Raw genomic sequence first — 23,019 nt, forward strand, 5'->3', positions numbered from 1 at the left:
CACTGGGAGGCAGAGGCAGGCAGATTTTCATGAGTTCGAGGCCAGTTTGGTCTACAAGAACTAGTTCCAGGACAGGCTCCAAAGCTACAGAGAAACCCTGTCTTGAAAAACCAAGAAAAGAAGAAAGAAAGAAAGAAAGAAAGAAAGAAAGAAAGAAAGAAAGAAAGAAAGAAAGAATCCTGAATGGAACACAACTGTACTGTGCCTTTGCTGGTTTCATTATCAAAAGAAGTCCAAAGGGGTGGTGGTGGTGGTGTGGTGATGGTAATTGTGGTGGTGGTGGTGTGGTGATGGTGATTGTGGTGATGGTGGTTCCTGTTATCCTGGCTTTAAGATAATGGATACTAGATAATTTTCTCTTCCGTAGTGGAATGTAGTGTCATGTCCAAAAGAAACTGGGAGCGAATGGCTAAGTGTGGTGCCTGTTAGCATACCGAAGTGCATGCCGGCCTCCAGACTGTCTCAGCATCTCAAGTAACCAGTTACAGAGTCCACCCTGCCCTCTACCCTAAACTTGTACAGCTCCTGGGCTTCCTTGTGACAGTGAATAATGTGTTCTCAATGTAAACACTATTGTACTTAAAGAATCCATGAGAAAAATGCTTCAGTTTGTGAAATACTCCATCAGAGAACTTGCTCAAGACAGATAGCACCTGGAGTGGAATAGCTGAGCTAATCTTAAGAAACTGTCTATCCTTGTAAATTTTACTGCCTCTGTTGTTCTTGCAAGACAATGGGTCGTGGGACTAATCGATAATTTTGCTTCTGTAAAGACTGTTTCCTTGATGGAGACTGTTAAGTATTTTCTCTTAGGCGAGCCTCACCACCAGCACAAATAATCCCAATCAGACCTGATCAGACCAAATTAAAAGATGCCCATGTTTAATGGAGAAAACATGGAGAGGGAGAGAGAGAGAACAGGGGAGACCACACAAAACCCAGAGATCATGTGTTCATTCTCTGGGGGGCAGTTTAGATAGCCTGTGGGAGTAGTCTTTTTTTGTTGTTGTTAAAATAAAAGTGCTATATATATTTCAAATAAGCTGAAAGTGCCCATTATAGCTTGTTACATTTATTATTTTTACTTTTTTCTTTTTATTGTTTATTTGTTTATTAAAGATTTCTGCCTTCTCCCCGCCACCACCTCCCATTTCCCTCCCCCTCCCCCATCAAGTCCCCCTCCCTCATCATCCCTAAGAGTAATCCGGGTTCCCTGCCCTGTGGGAAGTCCAAGGACCACCCACCTCCATCCAGGTCTAGTAAGGTGAGCATCCAAACTGCCTAGGCTCCCACAAAGCCAGTATGTGCAGTAGGATCAAAAACCCATTGCCATTGTTCTTGAGTTCTCAGTAGTCCTCATTGTCCATAATGTTCAGCAAGTCCGGTTTTATCCCATGCTTTTTCAGACCCAGGCCAGCTGGCCTTGGTGATTTCCTGATAGAACATCCCCATTGTCTCAGTGTGTGGGTGCACCCCTTGCGGTCCTAAGTTCCTTGCTCGTGCTCTGTCTCCTGCTCATGATTTGGACCTTGAGATTTCAGTCTGGTGCTCCAATGTGGGTCTTTGTCTCTGTCTCCCATGGGAGTAGTCTTGACCTTTCCTGGGGAGGAGTCACCGTTTGGGGGGCTTTCTCAGAGGTGGAGTTTGGATAGAGGCAACTCCCAGGGGAGGGAGCTTATTCACGAGCTGAGGTGAAGCTCTGAGCCAAATAGAGATAATGGAGACATCTATAGGATGTTTGTTGTGGGACAATGGTCTTTTATCCTGTGACTTGTATTATTTTTAATAACATGTTCATTGGTCAGTAACCAGGCAGGAAGCATAGGTGGGACAACCAGACAGGAAGTAAAGGCTAGGTGACGAGAACAGGAAAATTCTGGGAAGAGCAAAGCTCAGTCTACAGTCACAGACACAGAGGAAGCAAGATGTGACTGCCTTGCTGAAAAAGGTATCAAGCCACATGGCTAACACAGACAAGAATTATGGCTAATATAAGTTATAACAGTTAATAAGGAGCCTGAACTAATAGGCCAATCAGTTTATAATTAATGTGGGCCTCTGTGCGTTTATTTGGGACTAAACAGTTGTAAGACCTGGTGGGACGGAAACCTCTGTCACCAGGGTGTCTGTTGTAAAAGTTAGGGATAAGAGGAAGTGTAAGTTTGTGGTTTCTGCCTTCATAAACACAGGGCAAATATGACAAGGTGCTGCATTTTTGAGAATCCTGAGTCTCAGCTGTGAAAGACCCCCGAAGAGGACCTTCCCTCGGGAGGAGACCTCCCCACCCCGAAGCCAAGGAACAGGCGTAGACCACGCGGATGCAAACTGCAAGAGGTTTATTAAGTGGACACAGGTACCTGCGGGCGACAAAGTCTTTCGGAGGACTTGCGCGCCTGCAGACTGGGAGGAGGACTTTTTATAGGAAAGAGGGCAGCAAAAAGCAATTTACAGAAGCAGAAGCGTGGTTATCAGAATGAGGCGGGGGGGGGGGGGGGGGGCATGAATGGTTTTCCTCTCCCAGCTTGGATGTCTGGCAGCAGACATCCTGCTCTTATCTTATAGGTATCCTACTTTGAAGTCATCCTGCTTTGTAGATGTCCTTATCTTATAGATATCCTGTTTTCCTCTCACGAGAGCAGGCTAGCTGCTGATCCTGAGAATCTTTCAAGCAAACAGGACGTTCTCCCGGGGAGCCTGCTAGCTGCGGGTTCTGAGGAGGGGGTCTGTAGGGTCTTTCAAGCTGCAGACCTGGTACCAGTATTTAATAAAGCCTCTTACTAGTTAAAATTTTTTCATGATCATGGTGAATCTCTGAGTGAGCTCAGACCCACAACACCCTTCCCCCAGCTTCTCATCCCTGTATAACCCCGCCATCTTGAGCATACGCTCTCTTTGCTCTCTCCGTCCTCTTCAGCCCCTCTCTCGGCGCTCTCTCCTCCCTTTCTCTCCACACCCCGCTCCCTTCTCCTCTCACAGCCCAGTTCAGGCTGCTGGCCATGTTTCTCTCTTACTTCTCTCCCTACTCTGGACTCTTCCACATGTCTCTGACTGTACTCCCCCTCATCTCTACAACACAAACCTTCCCAACCACACTTGAAGCAGCCATTTCCTCTCTTTTAACACTGAGAATATATATATAACAGCCAAAGCAGCCTTTGGGCTCCTCTCAGTGTCTCCAAAGATTACTAAATTTCAGGGTGGGGGGGGTGTAGAAAAATATTGGGATGATGCCTGGAAAATCGGGGTCCCTTTTTCTTAGTTTTGGGGTTCTTAGTTTCATCAATAAAAGAATTTAAGAATAGACACAAGTAGGCTGGAGGGCAAGGAATGAACTCAAGCAGAAACTCAGGCCAATTTATTAGAATTTAAAAAGAGAACTCCAGGGCAGTCTGACTGAAAATACATCACAGCTGCCTGCAAGGAAGAGGAGAATGGAAAAGAACAAAAGCGGCCCTGCTTGGAATAAAGCAGCTTGAAGGTCAGCCACCTGGTGGCAGGCTGGGACACCAAGCCTTAGAACAAAAAGCTAGGAGGCACAGAACACTAGTTAGAGAGTTGAAAGTCCCGGCCAGCTTAGAAATGGTTACTGCATTGGGAGTTAGGCCTCAGAAAGGTGGATAGATCAGCTGAAGCTCATGGAGGCCGAAAAAGACTAATGTCCCAGCTCATGGTAGTCAGGCTGGAGGAATTCTCCACAAGGATAGAGGGCTCAGTGTGCATAGCATTTTCACCTTCAACTGGCTGGCTAAAGCCAGACCTCAGGGAGCGCAATCGCTTGACTCAATTTACTTACTAAAATGCAAACTCCATGGAGAAGCACGCGCACAGCCTGAACTAGAATGATATCCTCCCCTACCACAGGTCAGCCGAACTGACCAAACCAAAGCAAAAGCAGAAGGAAACCAGCAAGGGAATGCTGCTCCACATCGCAGGAAAACAGTTGTTGAGACAACCCTTTTTATTTTGGGCAAGTTTACATGGGGCATTAAGGCTAGAGAAGAGAGCAGATCCTCAGGAAAAAAAAAATACCAGCATTTGCAAATATAATCCTTAGAAATCCTATTGCTTGGTACATTGTGGTAAGGCTTTGAACTCAAAGGACAAGTCCCATTAAAAAAAACAAAACAATAACATCAAAATCTCAAAAGAAACCTAATTTACTTCTGGCATTTTTTTTAATTGCAACTGATAAGTGAATAGATGCCCCAAATCTGCTTGTCTTTCTGAGAATTTTACTTCATGTTTAAGTTGTGTATCAGTGTGTGCAGTTGCAAGTGCATGCCATTGCCTGAGGAAGCCAGAGGTATCAGATCTCCTGGACCTGCAGTTATAGCTATTTTGAGACACCCAACATGAGTTCTTTGAATCGAAATTCGGTCCTCAGTAAGAGTAGTAAGTGCTCTTCACTGCTGAGCCATCTCTCTCCAGCCCATGTTGTGAGAATTTCGACAAGACCAAAAATCCTCCTGTACTCAGACGTGCAGTCTTAGAAGTAGCTTATTCTTGTGTAGGGAGATGAGTTTTGAGAATTTGGAAGTAGTCGCCTCAGGACTGGTAACCATGACAACAGATGGGCTTCCTGTAGGGGTCAGTATTCACTTCAGACTTATGAAACACAACCACAATGGAGTCATAAAATGTAAGCCAGTTTACTGTACTATTGACCAAAAACCATTTTGGACTCTAAATTTAAAAACCATAGAAATGGTAGCTAAAGCCTTAAAGCATAACCCTCACATACATCATGCTCCAAGTAACTATAGTGACTATTGAGAGATGTTTGAACTGTCAAAAGACATTAACTTGTACATGTCTCCAAGAATGCGGTCTCCATCTTAGCATGTTAGGGAAGAGCAGATCAAAAACTGGATTCTTCCTGTTGATGGGATTTTAAGAACTCCGAAGTACTCTACCTTTCAAGGACACATAAACTGATTTGCTCACATATAGGAAAATGAAATCTCTGGAAAACTCACTAGACTAGCAGTAATCTAGACCATTTTTAAAAACTGCAACTCATTTCTCCATATGGAAATTGAGGACTTCCTTCCTAGCACAGCACGAAACTGTGGAGGGGATACTGCAAGGTATGAGGTTTGCAGGGTCCTTGTCAGAAGTGCTAGATCCGAGAGCAGGATTGGAGCAGATGGAGCAGATACAGATACAGGATTGGAGCAGATGGAGCAGATACAGAGTTTCATCAGGAGCAGAGACGGGATAGTAAGGAAAGATTCATATACATGGGAGGAAGAAACTAGAACAAGGACGAAGTTCAGGAGCTTGAACAGCACTGCACACAGAATCAGGGCTTTTATGGCCCATAGTCTTTAAGGGCTTTAAGGGATATTTACATAGCAGGGGCTCTCTGGCGTATGCTCTGTCTGTCTGCCACATATAGTTCTAAATATGACTTCATGCTTCCCCTGTTTCATTAGCCTCTTAAGTCTCCACCAAGTGGTGTACAATTTTGGTATTATACTGAGTCATATGTCACCTTCAGATACTCTGGGATGCCAGTGTTTACAAAGTCTATCCAAAAGTATCAGAACTATGAATATTTTCACTATGCTAGCATAGGCTAACACTACTGTGGTACCAATGCCAGAAAATTCCCCATAATAAAGAATGCTAAAGTGCAATATCTCCTTTGAATGTGGATGCGAAAATACTCAAGGAACGCCATAAACTTAAATGCTGCAGCATTTTAAAAGCATCATACAACCACGGTCAAGTGAGATTTACCTCAGGGATGAAAGGCTGGTTCAGCAGTGAAAATCCACAAATGTGGTATTCCACACCAGCAGAAATAACCAAAAAGATCATACAATCATCTCAATGCCAAAAAGCAAAATCTTAATTTTTTTCAGGGTATCCCTTCTAACTTTTTTAAAAAATAGGGGGCTGGAGAGATGGCTCAGAGGTTAAGAGAACTGGCTTCACTTCCAAAGGTCCTGAGTTCAATTCCCAGCAACCACATGGTGGCTCACAACCATCTGTAGTGAAATGTGCTGCCCTCTTCTGGCCTGCAGGGACATATGCAGGCAAAGTACTGTATACTTAATAAATAAATAAATCTTTAAAAAAACAAAGAAAAAAATAATATTTTCACTGTTTGGAGAATTTTTATCAAAACAAGAATTTTCTAACCCAATTACATTTCCTTGACCAGTATCGATTCTGTTACTCAGAACTGACATCGATCGCAAGCTGTTCCACAGTAAAGAAAGTTAAAGACAGAAACCCTCTGCCTAAGCCAGGCGGTGGTGGCACACGCCTTTAATCCCAGCACTCGGGAGGCAGAGGCAGGCGGATCTCTGGGAATTCGAGGCCAGCCTGGTCTACAAGAGCTAGTTCCGGGACAGGCACCAAAGCTACAGAGAAACCCTGTCTCGAAAAAGCAAAAAAATAAAAAAATAAAAAAAAAGAAAGAAAAAAAAGAAAAAAAGAAACCCTCTGCTTTTTGTTATCTGTTGAAAGCTCTTTTCCAAACTCTGTAAAACATTACTTTGTTTTTGTATTTTACTTGTGTGTATGTGTGTGTGTTCGCTGTTTTAAAATCAAGTAGTCTAGGATTGGAAAGATGACTCAGTGGTTGAGAGCACTGGCTGCTCTGAGTTCAATTACCAGCAACCACATGGTGGCTCACAACCATCCATAATGAGATCTGCTGGCCTCTTCTGGCCTGCAGGCATACATGCAGTCAGAACACTGCATACATAATAAATACTTTTTTTTTTTTTTAAAGAAAAATCAAGTAGTCTAGTACTAACATTGTTTGCTAGACCTGGCATTTGCTCCATAAGGTTTAGTTTTCTTCCTTAAATTGGGTTACAAAACATTGGGTTTGTATGTGGCTTTTTCATATACCCTTTGCTATGCTTAGCCCCTAACCTCACCCTGCATAAACCTTCCCATTTCATAAATCAATAATTTTTAGTGATAAAAATCATCTCACAAAGGCCGGGCGGTGGTGGCGCACGCCTTTAATCCCAGCACTCGGGAGGCAGAGGCAGGTGGATCTCTGTGAGTTCGAGACCAGCCTGGTCTACAAGAGCTAGTTTCCAGGACAAGGCTCCAAAACCACAGAGAAACCCTGTCTCGAAAAACCAAAAAAAAAAAAAAAAAAAAAAAAAAAAAAAAAAAAAATCCTCTCACAAAAATAAGAATAAAAAGGACATTATTGATCTGTGTCTTAGTTAGGATTACTATTGCTGGGATGAAAGACCATGAACTTGGGAAGGAAAGTGTTTATTTCACTCACAGTTCCATGTAACACTTCATTATCAAAAACAGTGAGGATAGGAACTCAAGCACGGAAGGAACTCAGAGGTAGGAGCTGATTCAGAGATCATGGTGGGTGCTGCTTACTGGTTTGTTCCTCATGGCTTGCTCATCCTGCTTTCTTATAGAACCTAGGACCACCAACCCAGGTGTGGCAGCACCCACAATGAGCTGAGTCCTCCCTCATTGATCACTAATTAAGAAAGTTCCTTAAAGCTGGATTTTATGGAGTCCCCCCCACCAAGGCTTCCTCCTCTCTGATGGCTCTAGCTTGTGTCAAGTTTCACAGAATTAACCAGTACAACCTGATAAAGGTCATCTATGAGAAACCAACAACTGGCATCATACTCAAATACAAACCACTGAAATATTACTCCTTGTTCTTCTCCCAGAATAAGTAACAAAATAAGGATGCAAATTTTTCCACTGCTATTTGATATTTCTCTGTAATATAAGACAAGAAAAAGGAATTAAAGCCATCTAGATTCTCAGATGATTTTTTAAATCCGATTTGTATGTAAAATGCTTATGAAATCACTCATAAAAGTTTCTTGCATTAGTAAGTGAGCAAAGCTCTGGTATATGAGATCAATATAAAAATTAGTTTTATTTCTATATACCTGCAACAGGAATCCAGAAATGAAAATAAGAAAAACAGCAAACATTAGTATCAAAAAAGTAAAATAATTAGGAATAAATTTAACCAAGGTATGCCAGGCTTTAATATTTAAAATTAGGGCAGTATTAGAACACAGTAAGTAAGATCTAAATAAATGGAAAGATATCTGTGAAATAGAGGGCTCGGTATCATTAAGATGTCTGTATTATCCAAATTTGTCTATATTTTTGTTATGGTTTGAATAGGAAGTGCTACCCAAAGACTCATGTTTTAACACATATTCCATGTCTGATAGTTCTGTTTCTAGCGGTTGTGGAACCGTTAAGAGATGAGACCTGGCTAGAAGAACTCAGTTTTGCGGAGTGGGTCATAGAAAGTAATAGCCTAGCCCTTAATTCTGACACAGCTTTCTATTTCTAGTACAAAGTCATGCTAATGAGACTCTCTCATGCACTCCTTCAACCATGCTTCTCGTGCTATGACGAACAAAGAAATCGCTCGAAAACCGTAAAGTGACCTAGTTAGATGACAGATTCTTTGACTGCTCATCTTTCTCTCCTCAAAATTGAACCCCCTTCCCAAACTTTCAATATGTCTCTTTTAAATAACAACTCACAGATCTCAGTGAGACAATCCCAGTATCTCCCACTTGCAAGAGCAAGATACCTTTGGGTCCCTACCCTCTCCCTTATCTTGGCACATAGACTAGATTAGACTACACAAAATCACACTGTTGGTAGATTTTACTGTCCTGCCTGTCAGCTCCCAAATAACCACACGGAGAGTTCTTACTAATTATGAAAACTTGGCCAATAGCTTGGGCTTGTTTTTTAGCTAGCTTTTATGACTTAAATTAACCCATTTCTGTTAATCTATGTGCTACCCTGAGGCTCATTTACCTCATCTACGTACTGCACATCATGCTTCCGTGCTTCCTCTGTGTCTCCTCACATTTCTGTCCTTTCCCACAGCGTCCTCTGTGCCTGGAAATCCTCCTAGCTGTTGGCCATTCACCTTTTTATTAAACCAACCAGAGTGACACTTCTTCACAGTGTACCAAAAGATTATTCCACAACATCCTACCATTCTTGAAAATTTATTAAAAAAAGAGAAAATTCCTTTGTTCATTTTTTTCTTTTAATCTTTAGGTCCTCTGTCATGCAATAAATACCTGGCAACCTTCTCTCCTAATGCAGCTCCCCTCTAGACCTGAATGCAGGTTCCCCAACACCTGGGCCTTATTTCACATAACTTAGCTTCTTTCTGAGTTTGGGAGGGAAGACTTTCTCTTTCTCTCAAAGACCCTGCCATTCTGTATCTAGTCTAATGCGCCTGTACTTCAAGGGCCACTCATGCCCTTCCTCCATGTTCACAAAGAATTCTCTCTCTCTCTCTCTCTCTCTCTCTCTCTCTCTCTCTCTCTCTCTCTCTCTCCATCCCTCTCTCCTTCCCCCTCTCTTGATAATGATCATTCTGAAAGGCAATTTCACGTAAGCTCCTTTTCAAAACCAACTAACTTTCTGTCCTTCTGTTACTAAAAAATTTGGGAGTCCCACGTGGGATGTCATATGTTACCCAGGAAATTGGGTCCTCTCTTGAAGTTTTTGTCTCATTAATAAAATAATTTAATTACAAACTCAGAAGTAAGCTTGGAGAGAGTTTTATTAGACATTAAAAGGAAAACCACAGGGTAGGCAAGCTGTCAATTTTGGTAATCGCCCAGAAGGAGACAGAGAAAAAGAAGAGAGAGCCATGCAATTTGTAAATAGGCACATGGCAGGGAGGAGAGCTTCAGAGAAACAGTGAAAGCATACTTAGGCTCTGGTCAGCACCCAGAAGCAAGACATTAAAAACAGAAATGAAAAGCCGTTCAGAAAAGTGGTCAGGGTTAAGTCAGCTGCATGGCTTTGGTTGCATAGTGACTGTGCTAGGGGCGGGCTTTCCAGTGTCTAAATATAACCTCTCAAGTATGGCTATCCATGGTCAATACTACCCAAGATTATCATAACAAGTTTTATATAGTTCATGCATTTGATTTTAAAGGACAGGAGATTAATGCTACTAGTTCCATAAATCTACCATTCTGTGAGATGAGGATTACGAATAAGGACTCTGACTCAGTGCACTGGCAGCAATGTAAGAGTGAGAAGCCTCAAGAGCTAATTAATATCTCCCAATGAGATGTCATTGACTGGAGTCTTCTTGGCTCCCCTCAAGGAAAATATTCTCACTCAGAGTTAAGATAGAAACAGTATAGTTTGAATGGAACTGTAGAAATCAGCGCTTCTGCTAACGAACCTATCGAATGGCATGGAGTTGGAATGCCAAGTCCCATCGTACAATTTGGCATTTTAATTCAAACTAACTTGTGGAAAATGGCAAGTGCCTTCTACCATCTTAAGGCTTGGGAAGGAAAGCTAAACATTAAGGATAGTAAGTTCACTCTGTCTTTTAGATTCAATCAAAGCTATTCTTTCATGGAGTGTGTACCACTGCCTGACTAACTACTGAAAAGACCTGTACAATGACACTCTAATAACTATAGCATCGCTAGTGAACACTGTACCATCCATACTGTGTTAATTCTAGTGTGTTTCTAAACCTGACCTTTGAAAGTTTATATATTCTTAGAGCAAGGGCAGCAATCTGGATACCAGTGAAGGTGTCAAGGCCATGGCAAGACTCTCTTGTGATGATTCTGATGAGCAGGTTGCTGGAAGAACAGTAAAAAGAACATGTCAGATGGTTGGATTGGTTATTGCAGTTATTATGGGAATCATTGCATTGAGGGCTATGGCGGCAACAGCTGGAGTGGGGCTTCATAAAGGAGTTCAAATGGCTGAGATCGTCAGAGACTGGCATAAACTTTTAAGAGAACTTCGGACTGGACAAAATAGCATTGATAATGAGATAGTGAACGCGTTAGCTGAGTTGAGGCAAGCTGTTATATTGTTAGGGGATCAGTTAGACATATTGAAGAGCAGATAAAATTAAAATGTGATTGGAATGCTTTTTCTTATTGGATTCTGTGTTACACCTTTAATGTTTAATGGAAGCAAGTATGATTGGGATAAGGCTAAGATGCATTTGATGGTGAAAGACCCGCCCAGAGTGGGGAGACTCTCACTCAAGTCTCAGGATAACATGACCCCCCCAGGAACTCACGAGAGACCGTCCTTGCTGCAATCACAAGAGGTTTATTGACAGGAGCCAGCCCTCTGGGGCCCGAGACACATATCCCATGCAGGGGAGGAGTTCAACCCCGAGTAGCTGGGAGAGGGAGTATTTAGGGGAAGAGACCACAACCCAAAGGGGGTAGAGAGGGTGTCATTGGAAAGTTCCGAAAATACCAGTGATCATTGAAAAATTCTGAAAATACCAGTGATAATCACGAGGGGGAAACTCCCCATTTCTCAAGATTATTCTCAAGATTATAATCTCACTTTATGGTCAGCTAGTTCCTGGAACAGAGTCACTGAACCGGCTAACCTAGATTTTTGATTCTTCTCCCCCTGCTTAGATTTTTGGCTCTATTTTTTCTGCTAGAGGGGTCTGGATTTATCCGGGTCTTTCAATGGGTCACCCTAATTCCTCTCAAATGGCTTATGATTTACAGAAACCATTAAGGAAACTTTTGCAAAGAACTTGTGTGATATGATAGGAATGGATATTATGGAAGGTCTTACAGATGGCACCGCATGATTCAAACCAATGAATCACTTTAATAGGTTTCTTATTCTAGCAGGTGTTGCTCTTGTTCTAGCCATAGTAACTTTATTGGCTTTAAAATGTGCTTTGATCTACTTACATAAGATTGTAAAACAGAAGGCTAGGGAAAGACTGTATGTACTGTGAGGTTACGTTATTAATTTCTGTGTAAAGGAAAGGGGGATCTGCGGGAGCATTTCCACTGGGCTATATTTGGTCTGGGCTCCAGAGTGCTAGCACCTAGCCCTAATCCATATTTTGTTTAACAGATCCCTTTTGTTTCTCTTGGTGCCCTATGTAAATCTTGTCTGAGAGTTTCCCAAAGATACAAAGCCTATGCAAAACTTAGAAAACAACCCAGAAAACTGTGGTATTTTCTTATCCAGAATTTGCACTTGGCATTGTTCCTTTGGAAGCTTGGTCAGGTTGTTTTGAAGACAAGGAAATCATCTTGCTAAAGTGTAAATGGGAGAACAATAAAAGAAGCCCTGACTGAAGGGAAGCAGTTCAGTCCTTAGGACAAGCAAGGATAAATCCATTCTTAAGGTGCCCCTGAGTTTTCTTCCAAGGACCCACATGAACGCTGTCAAGCTTGGAGGCCAGTATTTTTATATCCCTATGGTCCCTTGAAACAGATTTTAAAAAAATGATTTTAATTTAATTTTGTTTTTTGAGACAGGGTAGCTCTGGCTGTCCTGGAACTCACTCCACAGACCAGACTGGCCTTGAACTCACGGAGGTCACCTGTCTCTGCCTCCCAAGTGTTGGGATTAAAGGAGGGCACCGCTTTGCCCCACACTCTTGAAAGTTTTAAATGCAATCTCTATCCACACTGCCTTCTTGTTTTTGAAGAACGAGGCAAGTCAAGCTTAAAAATCATATTGCACTGCAAATAGAAAACCTTGAGGAAGCAGGAGGACACGTACTTTGAAGGACACGTACTTACTAAAAACAAAGCAGCGTGCCAACTGCGGAATGAAGAGTACAGGCGTCCAGCCACATATTCCTGGCCAGTGAGTTTTCACCCGGGTGCCAAAGCTATTTCCTAGGGAAAGAACCATCTTCTCAACCAGTGATGCTGACACACTGAGTTGCTCAGACAAACAAGAATGAGTTTCATTCTTTTTTTTTTTATATTTATTTATTTATTATGTATACAATATTCTGTCTGTGTGTATGCCTGAAGGCCAGAAGAGGGCGCCAGACCTCTTTACAGATGGTTGTGAGCCACCATGTGGTTGCTGGGAATTGAACTCAGGACCTTTGGAAGAGCAGGCAATGCTCTTAACCACTGAGCCATCTCTCCAGCCCGAGTTTCATTCTTATTATATATAAAAAGTAACTTGAAATGGATCAAACACCCAAACATAAAGTTATTAGAAAGAAACACTGGTGCAACTGTTCATAGAGTTGGGTTAGAAACTATTTAATTAAAAAAAAAAGATTATTAGTTTATTTTATGGGTATGAGTGTTTTACCTGCATGTATGTATGCTTACCACATGTGTTTCTGGTGTCTGAGGATAGAAGAAGGCATTGGACCCTCTGGAACTGGAGTGATAGATGGTTGTGGGACACCACATAGAAGCTTAGAACTGAGTATGTTCCTCATCAAGAACTACACATATTCTCTCTCATTTTTTCTTAATTTTTATTTCTTTTTAAAGGGCTCCTATTTATTATCTTTTGTGGGTGCCAACCATGATAAGCTAAGTATGGGCAGGTCACTCAAAGGAAGTTCTTTATATACAACCACTATCACCTGTCAGAGTAGGACTTGGCCATCAATAAATTTAAATGGAGGTCTGAGTCTCAGTAGTTTACCCTGAAGCAATACCTGGCTACAGGAAGAACCACAAACTGAGATTACCCAACCACCACCCCAAAACAGACCATCCAAAGGAAATGCCCAACATTCTAACCACTGTAGATAGGACCACCTGCCAGAACACACTCACCATGACACCCCTAGACAAATGTCAGCCACAGGGGTCCTAAAGCTCAGAAACCCCTCACCCCCACCTTTACTACTATAAAAACCCAATTCTAACTGAGTTCGGGGCTCTCTGCTTATTCCAATATGTTGGATATGCGGAGAGACTGAGTTTGCAGACTTGATTAAAATAAACGCTCTTTGCTTTTACATATGGGACTCCGTCTTCTTGTTGGCTTTTTGCGGGGACTTCACAGATTTGGGTATAACATTTTTATTTTGTTTTATTTTTAATAATATAGTTTAGTTACAACATTTCTCCTTTCTCTTCTCTCCCCCGAAATTCTTTCACTTACCCCTCCTTGCTCTTCTCCAAATTCATGGCCACGTTTTTCACTAATTGTCATTGCATACATATATGTATATGCATATATTTTACTAAATATAGCTAGTTAAGTCTGTATAATGTTACTCGTATGTATGTTTTCAAGGCTGACCATTTTGCAGTGGACAACAAATTGCTGTGCTCTTCCCCGGGGAAGGAAACTTCTCTTGCATCCAGCTTTCCTCAGTAAGAAGAACAAGTACTCAACGAATGAGCTGTCTTTCCCGGTACTGTACTTAAATTGGACATTGTAATCCTAAGGGGAAAAGGAAAAAAGTGACAGATTGATCCTGGTCAAAACTGCAGATTTTCTGGGATTAACAGGGTCTGTGTATCTTGGGATAGCCTGGAGTTCCTGACTTCTTCCCCAGCCTGCCAAGTGCCGGGATTAAAGCTGTGTATCATGATGCCAGGCTAGAAGCAGAAACTTTGTATTTTAAAGCACACTATTGGAAAAGTAAAAGTATTGCTCAAAGAATTGGAAAAACCATTTGGAAATCATATATCTGAGATGGGTCTTACATCCAGAATGTGTAAAGAGCTCTTACAGGTCAGCATCAAGACATTAACAACCTAGTTTTAAAAGCGTCAACGGACTTAACCTTAGAACTTTCTCCAAGTAGATGAGCAGTGGACCATACGTGCTGGAGAGGACACTTAACTACCACTGATCATTAAAGAACTTTCCATGAAGACAACAATGAGATGCTAATTCATACTTACTGGGATGTCTATAAGTAAACAAATCAAAGTCAAGAAATTAGCAAGAACTGGTGACGATACAACGCGCTGGACGCTTCATAGTTCCTTGTGAGAATGTAATTGGTTTAACTATGTTGGAAACATTTCAAAACATCTTAAACCTTCACACAAAGAGGTATCACATAATCCAACAGTTCTGCTCACAAGTTTGTGCGATAGCTAGAAAGACAAGTTCATTAAAAATATTACATAAAAGTTTTCACTATAGCATTTTCCTTAACGGTCAAGATATGGAACCAGTTTACATGTTCAATAACTGATGCACAGCGAAGCTGATTTAGGTTTCTTATTCATTGGGAAATGACTTAGGCACAGAACTATTATAAGACTCAACATGGGAATACATTGGAAACATTTTTCAGTGAGAAAGAAACTGGACACCAACGGGCGCACACTGCATCGTTCCGTTTATATGAAATGCCTCCAACAGAAAAATTCATAGAGACAGAAAGTGGATCAGTAACAAACTGCTAGGCACTTCAGCAAAGGAACAGGAGAGGGACCACTTAAACAGGCATGGGGATGAGGGTTACGTTAGCATGTTGAAGACTACACCTGATGATGGCATTTCTGATTGGTGACAGTTGCACAGCTTGATGAATGTACTGAAAATGACGAAATTGCACATTGTCAAGTAGATGATATCAGATTATGGGAATTTCGTGTTAAGGAAAAAATCATATGCTTACAGACTGTTAGGAGCATTTGGCAGGACCTGTGTGAAAGGGCCTTTCCAAAGATGAAATATTTAAAATCTCATTACAGGGCGTCATTAAGAAATGAACATGTCTAATTGCTTTGATGGTAGGGGATCACTAGTTTTGAACACCAATTAAGCAAAATGTTACCCCTCAGAATGAATGACACTCTTCTCAGTAGTAAATTTATATTACAAACAATTACCCTGTACTATTATACTTTGAATTTCAGTTAAAATTTGTGGAAACGTTTTCCCTCTAGCCGTTGAAATGCCAAACAGGTGTGATTTCTCATTTTGATCTGGAGAGTCTAAAATATTAGCTGTTTGGCTAGTAGTATGTACGAATATATCTGTAAAGGTATGTTTGCATCTATGTGTGTATATGTGTATATGGTATATATATGATTATAAAACTTGTTATATAAAAGACCTACTCACTTTGGAAGTATTTATATTTCCCCACAATTCTTTTTGGGTAAGAATATGAATCAAACTGAATATTACTTCCAGTTAGAGGATTCAATGCAGAATTCTATACTATACATAATAATACTAATTAATGATAACAAAATGAGAACACCTGTATGCTTCATTTCGTACTATGATTAAATAGTATGTTTTCCACTCTAAATCAAAGAAATACTGAACTACCTTTATAACTTAGCTAATATCTTATTTCTCACACTGTGCATTTTCAGTTTTAATGTAATCTATAGCACAGTTTTTTAACTTTTACATAAAAGACATCTGGGGCCAGTTAATCCTATTATAGCATTTGTCTTGAGTTTTTTCGCTGTTCTGTAGCTCCTCTCTCGGACGGATAGAATCAGATGCTCATAGCATCCCTCCAGTCCTGGCAATGGAAGATGTTTCTAGACACTGCTGAAAGTGTACCAGAGGACAGAATCCTTGACTAGTAACCAAACACTTGAGTGAAGCAACGATGGGCCAGTGTACTGGTGATTCTAAAGATACAGAGTTATTTCAGAAAGCCAGATGGGAAAGAAAAAGAATTATACCTCACTACAGGAAATGCAAGGTTAAAAAATAAAAAAGGCTTTCAGGAAAGTATGCAAACTTATAGGAAAGAAAGATGTTTTGTGCACCTAAGAAGACAGGGCCTTCACCTCCGGTATCCAGTCTAGACAAGACTTACACATTTCTGAAGTATAAAGGAACTGTTGTTTTGTGGGGCTACATGGTCCTAGACAATAATGTAGAACAAGTAGCTCTCTGGAATATTCTTTGAGCATAAGACTCTAGGTCCATTATGCAACCTGATGTCAGGGTAGACAGAGAGTACACTAGAGTCTAGAGTAGTTGGGATAATGTCAGTTAAGTAGGATGCTTAACAGGGTTACGATGGGACTCTCCTTACACAGAGTAAAACTCAAATTTACTTTGCATCTAAAGCAAGTTTCTCTATGATCTATCCGTTATAGTTCTCTATGGTCCACTCTTATAATTCCCAGTTCATTTCAATATACACAGATACGATGGATGTTTCATATGTTCACGGATGTTGTTGGCACCGCTTTCTCCTCTTCTCCAGTCCTTACATGGACAGTCTCCGAACCTTCTTTTTTGAGACAGAATGTTAGCTCAATGGACTCTTTCGTCTCTCCAAGGCAGTATTAATGCTACTTTCCTCTGAGCACATGTTTCTTTGGTTTGCACCAATATTAGTATACTTTTTATACTGGACCGTAATTATTTAGCTTGTCTTTCTATGAGACTAAATGTCTGCAAGCCAAGAACTTGCCCTATTTGTCTGGATACAGGCAAGGCTTCCTCCTTCTCTTCTTTCTCCTCCTTTTTCTCCTTCTCCCCCTCCTTTTTTCTCCCTCTCCCTTTTCCCTATTATTATGTGCTGAGGATAAAATCTACTACCTTGTACGTTGGAACTACATCCCATTGTGAATTAAAATCCCCTAAAAGAAGCTGTGTCTGACTGTGAATGTAAAATTCATGGAAGGAGTCTATGTCTGCAGAGACTGCAGGAGGAATCTCAGTACTGTGAAGAGACTGGAATTTTGCAGTGAGGCAAATTATCTTGTCTTGGGATAGCTTTAGCCTTCTATAATAGCAATTTCTTGTCCTATGCTGTATTGGAACTAAAATCTTTTGACAATAGATAAAAATCTTTTATTACCTATTGACTTAGCAGCATACTAGCTTCTGTAAATCAAAAAACAAAAAATGTCATCAAACAGCATTTTAGGGCTATATAATAACCCCCCCCCCCACTCACTGTACCTGCCTCTCTGGTATACCCACCAATGTATTTTAAATTTGTCTTGATTTATGACTTTTTTGTTTTGTGAGACTCTAAAAACCTCATAAAACTGCTTCTATGTTGGAACATAGAACTCGAGGTAACCTAAATCTGTGTTCCCAGGCCACGGGTCACTCAAAATGTCTCCAGAATAAACTCTTTTTTTTTCTTGAGATATGATTTCTCTGTGCAGCTTGGAGCCTGTCCTGGAACTCACTCTATAGACCAAGCTGGCCTCAAACTCACAGAGATCCACCTTCTTCTGTCTCTCAAGTACTGGAATTAAAGGCGTGCGCCATCACCACCTGGCCCAGAATAAACTCTTATTCCCTTTAAGATGAGAGCTGTGGCATTTGTATCAGCACCAGCTTGGCAATTTTCATTTCAGATATAATTTTTGAAGAATACGAGAGTCCCAACATGTTTAAAAAGCTTTGGAAAATATAGTTAGATGTATGCTATACCCCAATTCTTCAGTGAAAGCCCCTCTTTTTTATTTTCCTTTACCACACATTCCTGTAGCTTCTGCCTGAAGTGCAGAAGCAACCCCCACCCCCATTGCCACCTGCTACTGCTGCTTTTCCTGTTCCTCCGGCTCCACCGAGATTTCTTGAGTTTTCCTTCTTTGTGGTGGTTTGAGTGAGAATGACTCCCACAGGTTCACACATTTGAATACTTGGTGGAGTTGTTTGAGACAGGTTAGGAGGTGTCACCTCTTGAAGGAACTAGTTTTGTCACTAGGGGCGGACTTGAAGTTCCAAAGCACTCATATCATTCCCAGTCTCTCTCTCTCTCTCTCTCTCTCTCTCTCTCTCTCTCTCTCTCTCTCTCTCTCTCTCTCTCTCCCTCTTCTCTCTTCTCTTTTTCCTTTTCCACACACCTCTCTCTGACTCATGGTTGTAGATCAAGATATGAGCTCTCAGCTGTTTCTTGCTCTGCCACCATGGACTCCAATCTCTTGAAACTGTAAGCAAAGTTGAATGTTTTCTTTTATAAATTGCATTGGTCAGAGTGTTTTCTCATAGCAATAGAAAAGTAACTAAGACATTCTTCTTCGAAGCATAGTCTTTCTCGGGCTATCTCTGGACTATGTCTGTGTCCAGTCTTTGCTGGTCCTCCCTATATACTCCCCTGCTTCTCTCTACTCCTCTTATGATATTTTCCCTTGAACTTTTACCCGCTTACTTGACACCTGCCCTTGAATATCCAAGGTAATCTCAAGTTAAATTTGCCCTTTGCTACTCTCATTTATTGTTTTTAATTTCTCTTTTTGTTAGATGTGTCCTATGGAACCCGGTAAAACTCTTTGTCCGTGTTTTTCTTCCTTGGCTTTGTAGAATTTCCATTGTTGAATAGAATTCCCACTAGAGGGCGCACAAGTATCACTTTTATGTAAGGAACAATTAAAGTGCTTTTGAATATATCTGTTCTCCGACTTCCCTCCCTCCCTCCCTCCCTCCCTCCCTCCCTCCCTCCCTCCCTCCCTCCCTCCCTCCCTTCCCCCCTCCCTCCTTCCCTCCCTCTCTCCCTCCCTCTGTAGTCCCACATGGCCTGAAACTGACTGTGTAGGCCAGACTGCCCTAACATCCACTCGGCTCTGCATCTGAAGTGTTAATGTGTCGCCATGCTCACTTGTTTCTTGATTTTCCAGTCATCTTGATTGGAAGAGTTTATTTTTTATTTTAGGCAGGGACTAATGCAGCGCTGACTGGCCTGTAACTCAATATGTAGAGCAAGCTGGATTGGAACTCAAAGGGATATCAGAGGTATGTCTGTCTCTGCCTCCTCAGGGCTGGGATTAAAGGCCTGTACCATCATGTCCGTTAGAAGAAAAAAATTAAAGATTACAAATGTAAATTTTATTTGCATAGAGCATGATCAGTTAGTTCCTCAATGGAAGTAAGTATATTGTTTAGTATATTAAGATTTAAAGCAAATAAAAGTAACATGATTACATGCCTATGTCTTGTCTGGACTAAAATTCCGGTGACCTCTGTGGGTGCCAGGCATGCATGTGGTACATAAACATGCGTTGGAGTAAAGCACTCATACACATAAAAATAGAAGTAAATGGAAAGGTAAGATATAATGCAACAGAAAGTCCTATAACAAAGGCACAGGAAAAGTTCCCCAAGAGCCCAGGGAGGAGACAGGGATTGTCACAGGAGACATTTGTGTATTCTGGACTAACTGGCTTTCATCATAGAAAAGGCCGAGAATGTCTCTGGTGACAGCTTTGTGTCCTATTTCTAGAATGAATGTTCTGTTATCTGTTACTGCTGTAGAGTCTTTTTAGCGGCCTCAGGGCAGGCTTTAGATATTTACATACAGAAATCCTGGGGCAGGTTTAGCACTTCTAATACGGAAATCGGAAAACCAAAATGTTCCAAAATCTGAAAATTTCTGAGTGCCTGTATGGTAGGGAAACTCCACAGTTAAAAAGCAGCTACATAAAAATATTATACAGAATTACCACTAGGCTCTGGAGTTAGTGCAAAATATGAGGGAGTTTTATGTATCGGCTTGAGACCCATCCCCAAGATATCTGTATATGCCTAGAGAGATAATCAAAATCTGGAGGAATCTGAAAGGAACACTCCACCCTCTAGCATTTAGCACAGTGGCTACAAATAGGGAACAGGTACATAGTTATGGGAGGATTCAAAAGGTTTGTTGGGAATGGATTCTTACTATATATATATAGTGTCCTTTGGCCCCAAAAATAGATGAGAAAAGATTAAATGGACATAGTAGTATAAGTTGAGTATCTTTTATCTGAAATGGCTGAGACCCAAAACTTCCCATTTCCGATGTTTTTCTAGATTTTGCATTTTTGGGGCCAAAGGACACCCACCTTATTAGTTCATTTGAGTTAGGTAAGGGGCATTAAAGAGAAAGACCAAAAAATTTGGACAAGCAAAAGACTAGCCTTGCACCAAAGAAGTCTGCTGCCTTGGGCCTGGGACCCAATCATTGGAACACCAGCAGGCATTCTTGAATGAGCGGTGAGTTTCCTTGAGCCCTTTGGCATAGACGGCTTTAGTCTCTGTTTGCTGCTTGAGAAAGGATGGCTAGGTTGTCGGAATGTTCTGATTTATGGGAAAACAACTGTCCCAAGTGTATGTCCTGTGTACAGCCATGTGTGGGTCTGCATAGCTATGATGAAGGATGTGCATTTGGACAAGCCAGATGAATACCTAGAGGAAGGAAGGGCACATAGCAAAGATGAGCATTCATGCTTCACAGTGATGCTCTTCTGCACTCCCCCAGAGCAGTTTCCAGAGCAGGAGATGGCCGGCTGGAAACCCCAGAAAGCTGCATTCTCGGGCTCTCCCACATTGATGATTTCACAAGGATGACTTCACAGGCAATGAGACTGGTTGAAGATTGGTATGCTCTAAAGCTGTGGTTTTTCTTAATGAAAGAAATAAAGGGGATAAAAACTGAAGACATGATTTGATTTAGATGCCAACATTTCAGTTTTCTCCAGGATAAGTGACAGAGGGAGGAGGCAGGAGGCGTTGGGAAGGAAGCAACACTTTGATACACATGTTAAATAGGCAGGAGGCGAATGGGATGGACAGCGAAGTCACATGAGTGCCTCTGTATTTTGGAAATATTTTGCGGATCTATACCTTTAATTTTCCTTTGTAAGAAGAGCGTCGAGAAGCAGACACAAGATTTTAGCATTTTTATTAGGACACAATTATTGGTTCATGAAGGGCTGGAGGGGAACTGCAAGAATTCCAGATTGTTCTGTCAGAATTTCAGAATAATACAATGATAGACGAAACATAAAGTCAACACAAACAAGGTGATGCTGTGGAAGCCAAGAATCTCAATAACCACGTTTATGCATTGTGACAGCTTATAAATTAAAAATCTAGCAGATCCTCGGAAACAAACCCAGCCGCCACTAGGACTAATATAATAGAGGTGACTCCTCTATAAAAGGGGGAGTTTGGGCCATGTGCTATATTGACAATGAAAAGGAAAGACATTTTGAAAATCGTATTTCATGATTACTCGGAGTGTCCATATGTCACATAATTTAGAAGTTGTTACGGACGGGACAGATTGTTTTCTTATTAAATTCAATGTTGAAATCCTGCTGCCCGGTGTAGTGGCCTTAGAGGGATCCTCTGGGAGGCAATCAGGTCACATTATAAATTTCTATGTAAACTACCAACCTTCAAATCTTTGTATAAGTCCCCATTGTGAAATATTATTTAAAAGCACCAAGGCAGAATGCATAAGCTTAATAAATTGGGGGTGGTGGTGCACAAGAAGAAAGTGAAGTAGAAATGAGTTCAAATTCAAAGAAACAAAAGTGTCTTGAGTGATGATCCCCTTTAAGGGTTTTCAGAAGTCCGAGGACAGGTCTAAACCTCAAAAGTGAGTGCTGCGGCATTTTGATGTAGCCTCACAAACCTGGAGAAACAAACTTCCCAGTCTCTGTTTCGTCCTCTGTACATGGGTGGAGTGGAAGGTTGCAGAGTTGCCTTCCAGGCACAAATTATTATTTTTCGTTTGAGAGCAATACAGCAATAAGTGAAGATGAAGAAAAATCTTCTCCCATTGTCTTCAATGCTAGATAATCGTGTTTTGTGGCCTAGGCGTTATCCCATGCCACTTCTACCTCTCACTCGGTTGCATTGCTGTTTTCAGCAGAGGACAGTCCTAGACTGTAGATTCCAGCAAAGGTGCTCTGAACATCGCGCCACCGTTCAGGCCATCAATTTTTCTCTTTTATTTCTTTCAGTGTACAGGGGAAGATTATAGACCTGGTAATTAGCCAAGCCTGAGTTTGAAATACAGTAATTACTAAACCAGTGGACTGCAATAGTAACTCTTTCCTTATCTGCCAAAATAGGGCTATTTCCTTGAAAAATGAGAGTATTATCCAGCATCCAGATCAATATATTTGAGTTTTTTTCCTTCTTCTTTCTATTTTATAAGCCATTGGGGCCTAACTAGAAAAGAAAATATATTTGAATATTTTTGGAGCCCAAAGCTATAGAAATGGCTGTGACTTCCCATAAAACTTTCAAACAAATGGGATGAAGTGAAGTCTCATATCAATAGTAAAACGCAGCCACCCTGCCAGCGTGTGAATTCTGGAGGGGCTTTAAGGCAAGAGATAGTAAACCAACATTCACCTCCAGAATTACCTCTGCAGAACATTATAGCCTGTCGTTCTCTGCCTGTGTGTGCAAGGCTTCCTGAACGTTAAGGGAAATTCAAGCCGTTTCTCGGTGCTGTGTATTTGGAAGCCTTAATATGAAGGCGGCCAGGGTCTCTTTTCAAGCCAAGAGGCCTGTCTCTAGCCCTCAAGAAGGTTAGTCAGTGTTGAAGCC

Source organism: Chionomys nivalis, chromosome 8 (genome assembly GCF_950005125.1).
Source record: "Chionomys nivalis chromosome 8, mChiNiv1.1, whole genome shotgun sequence".
NCBI lineage: Eukaryota > Metazoa > Chordata > Mammalia > Rodentia > Cricetidae > Chionomys > Chionomys nivalis.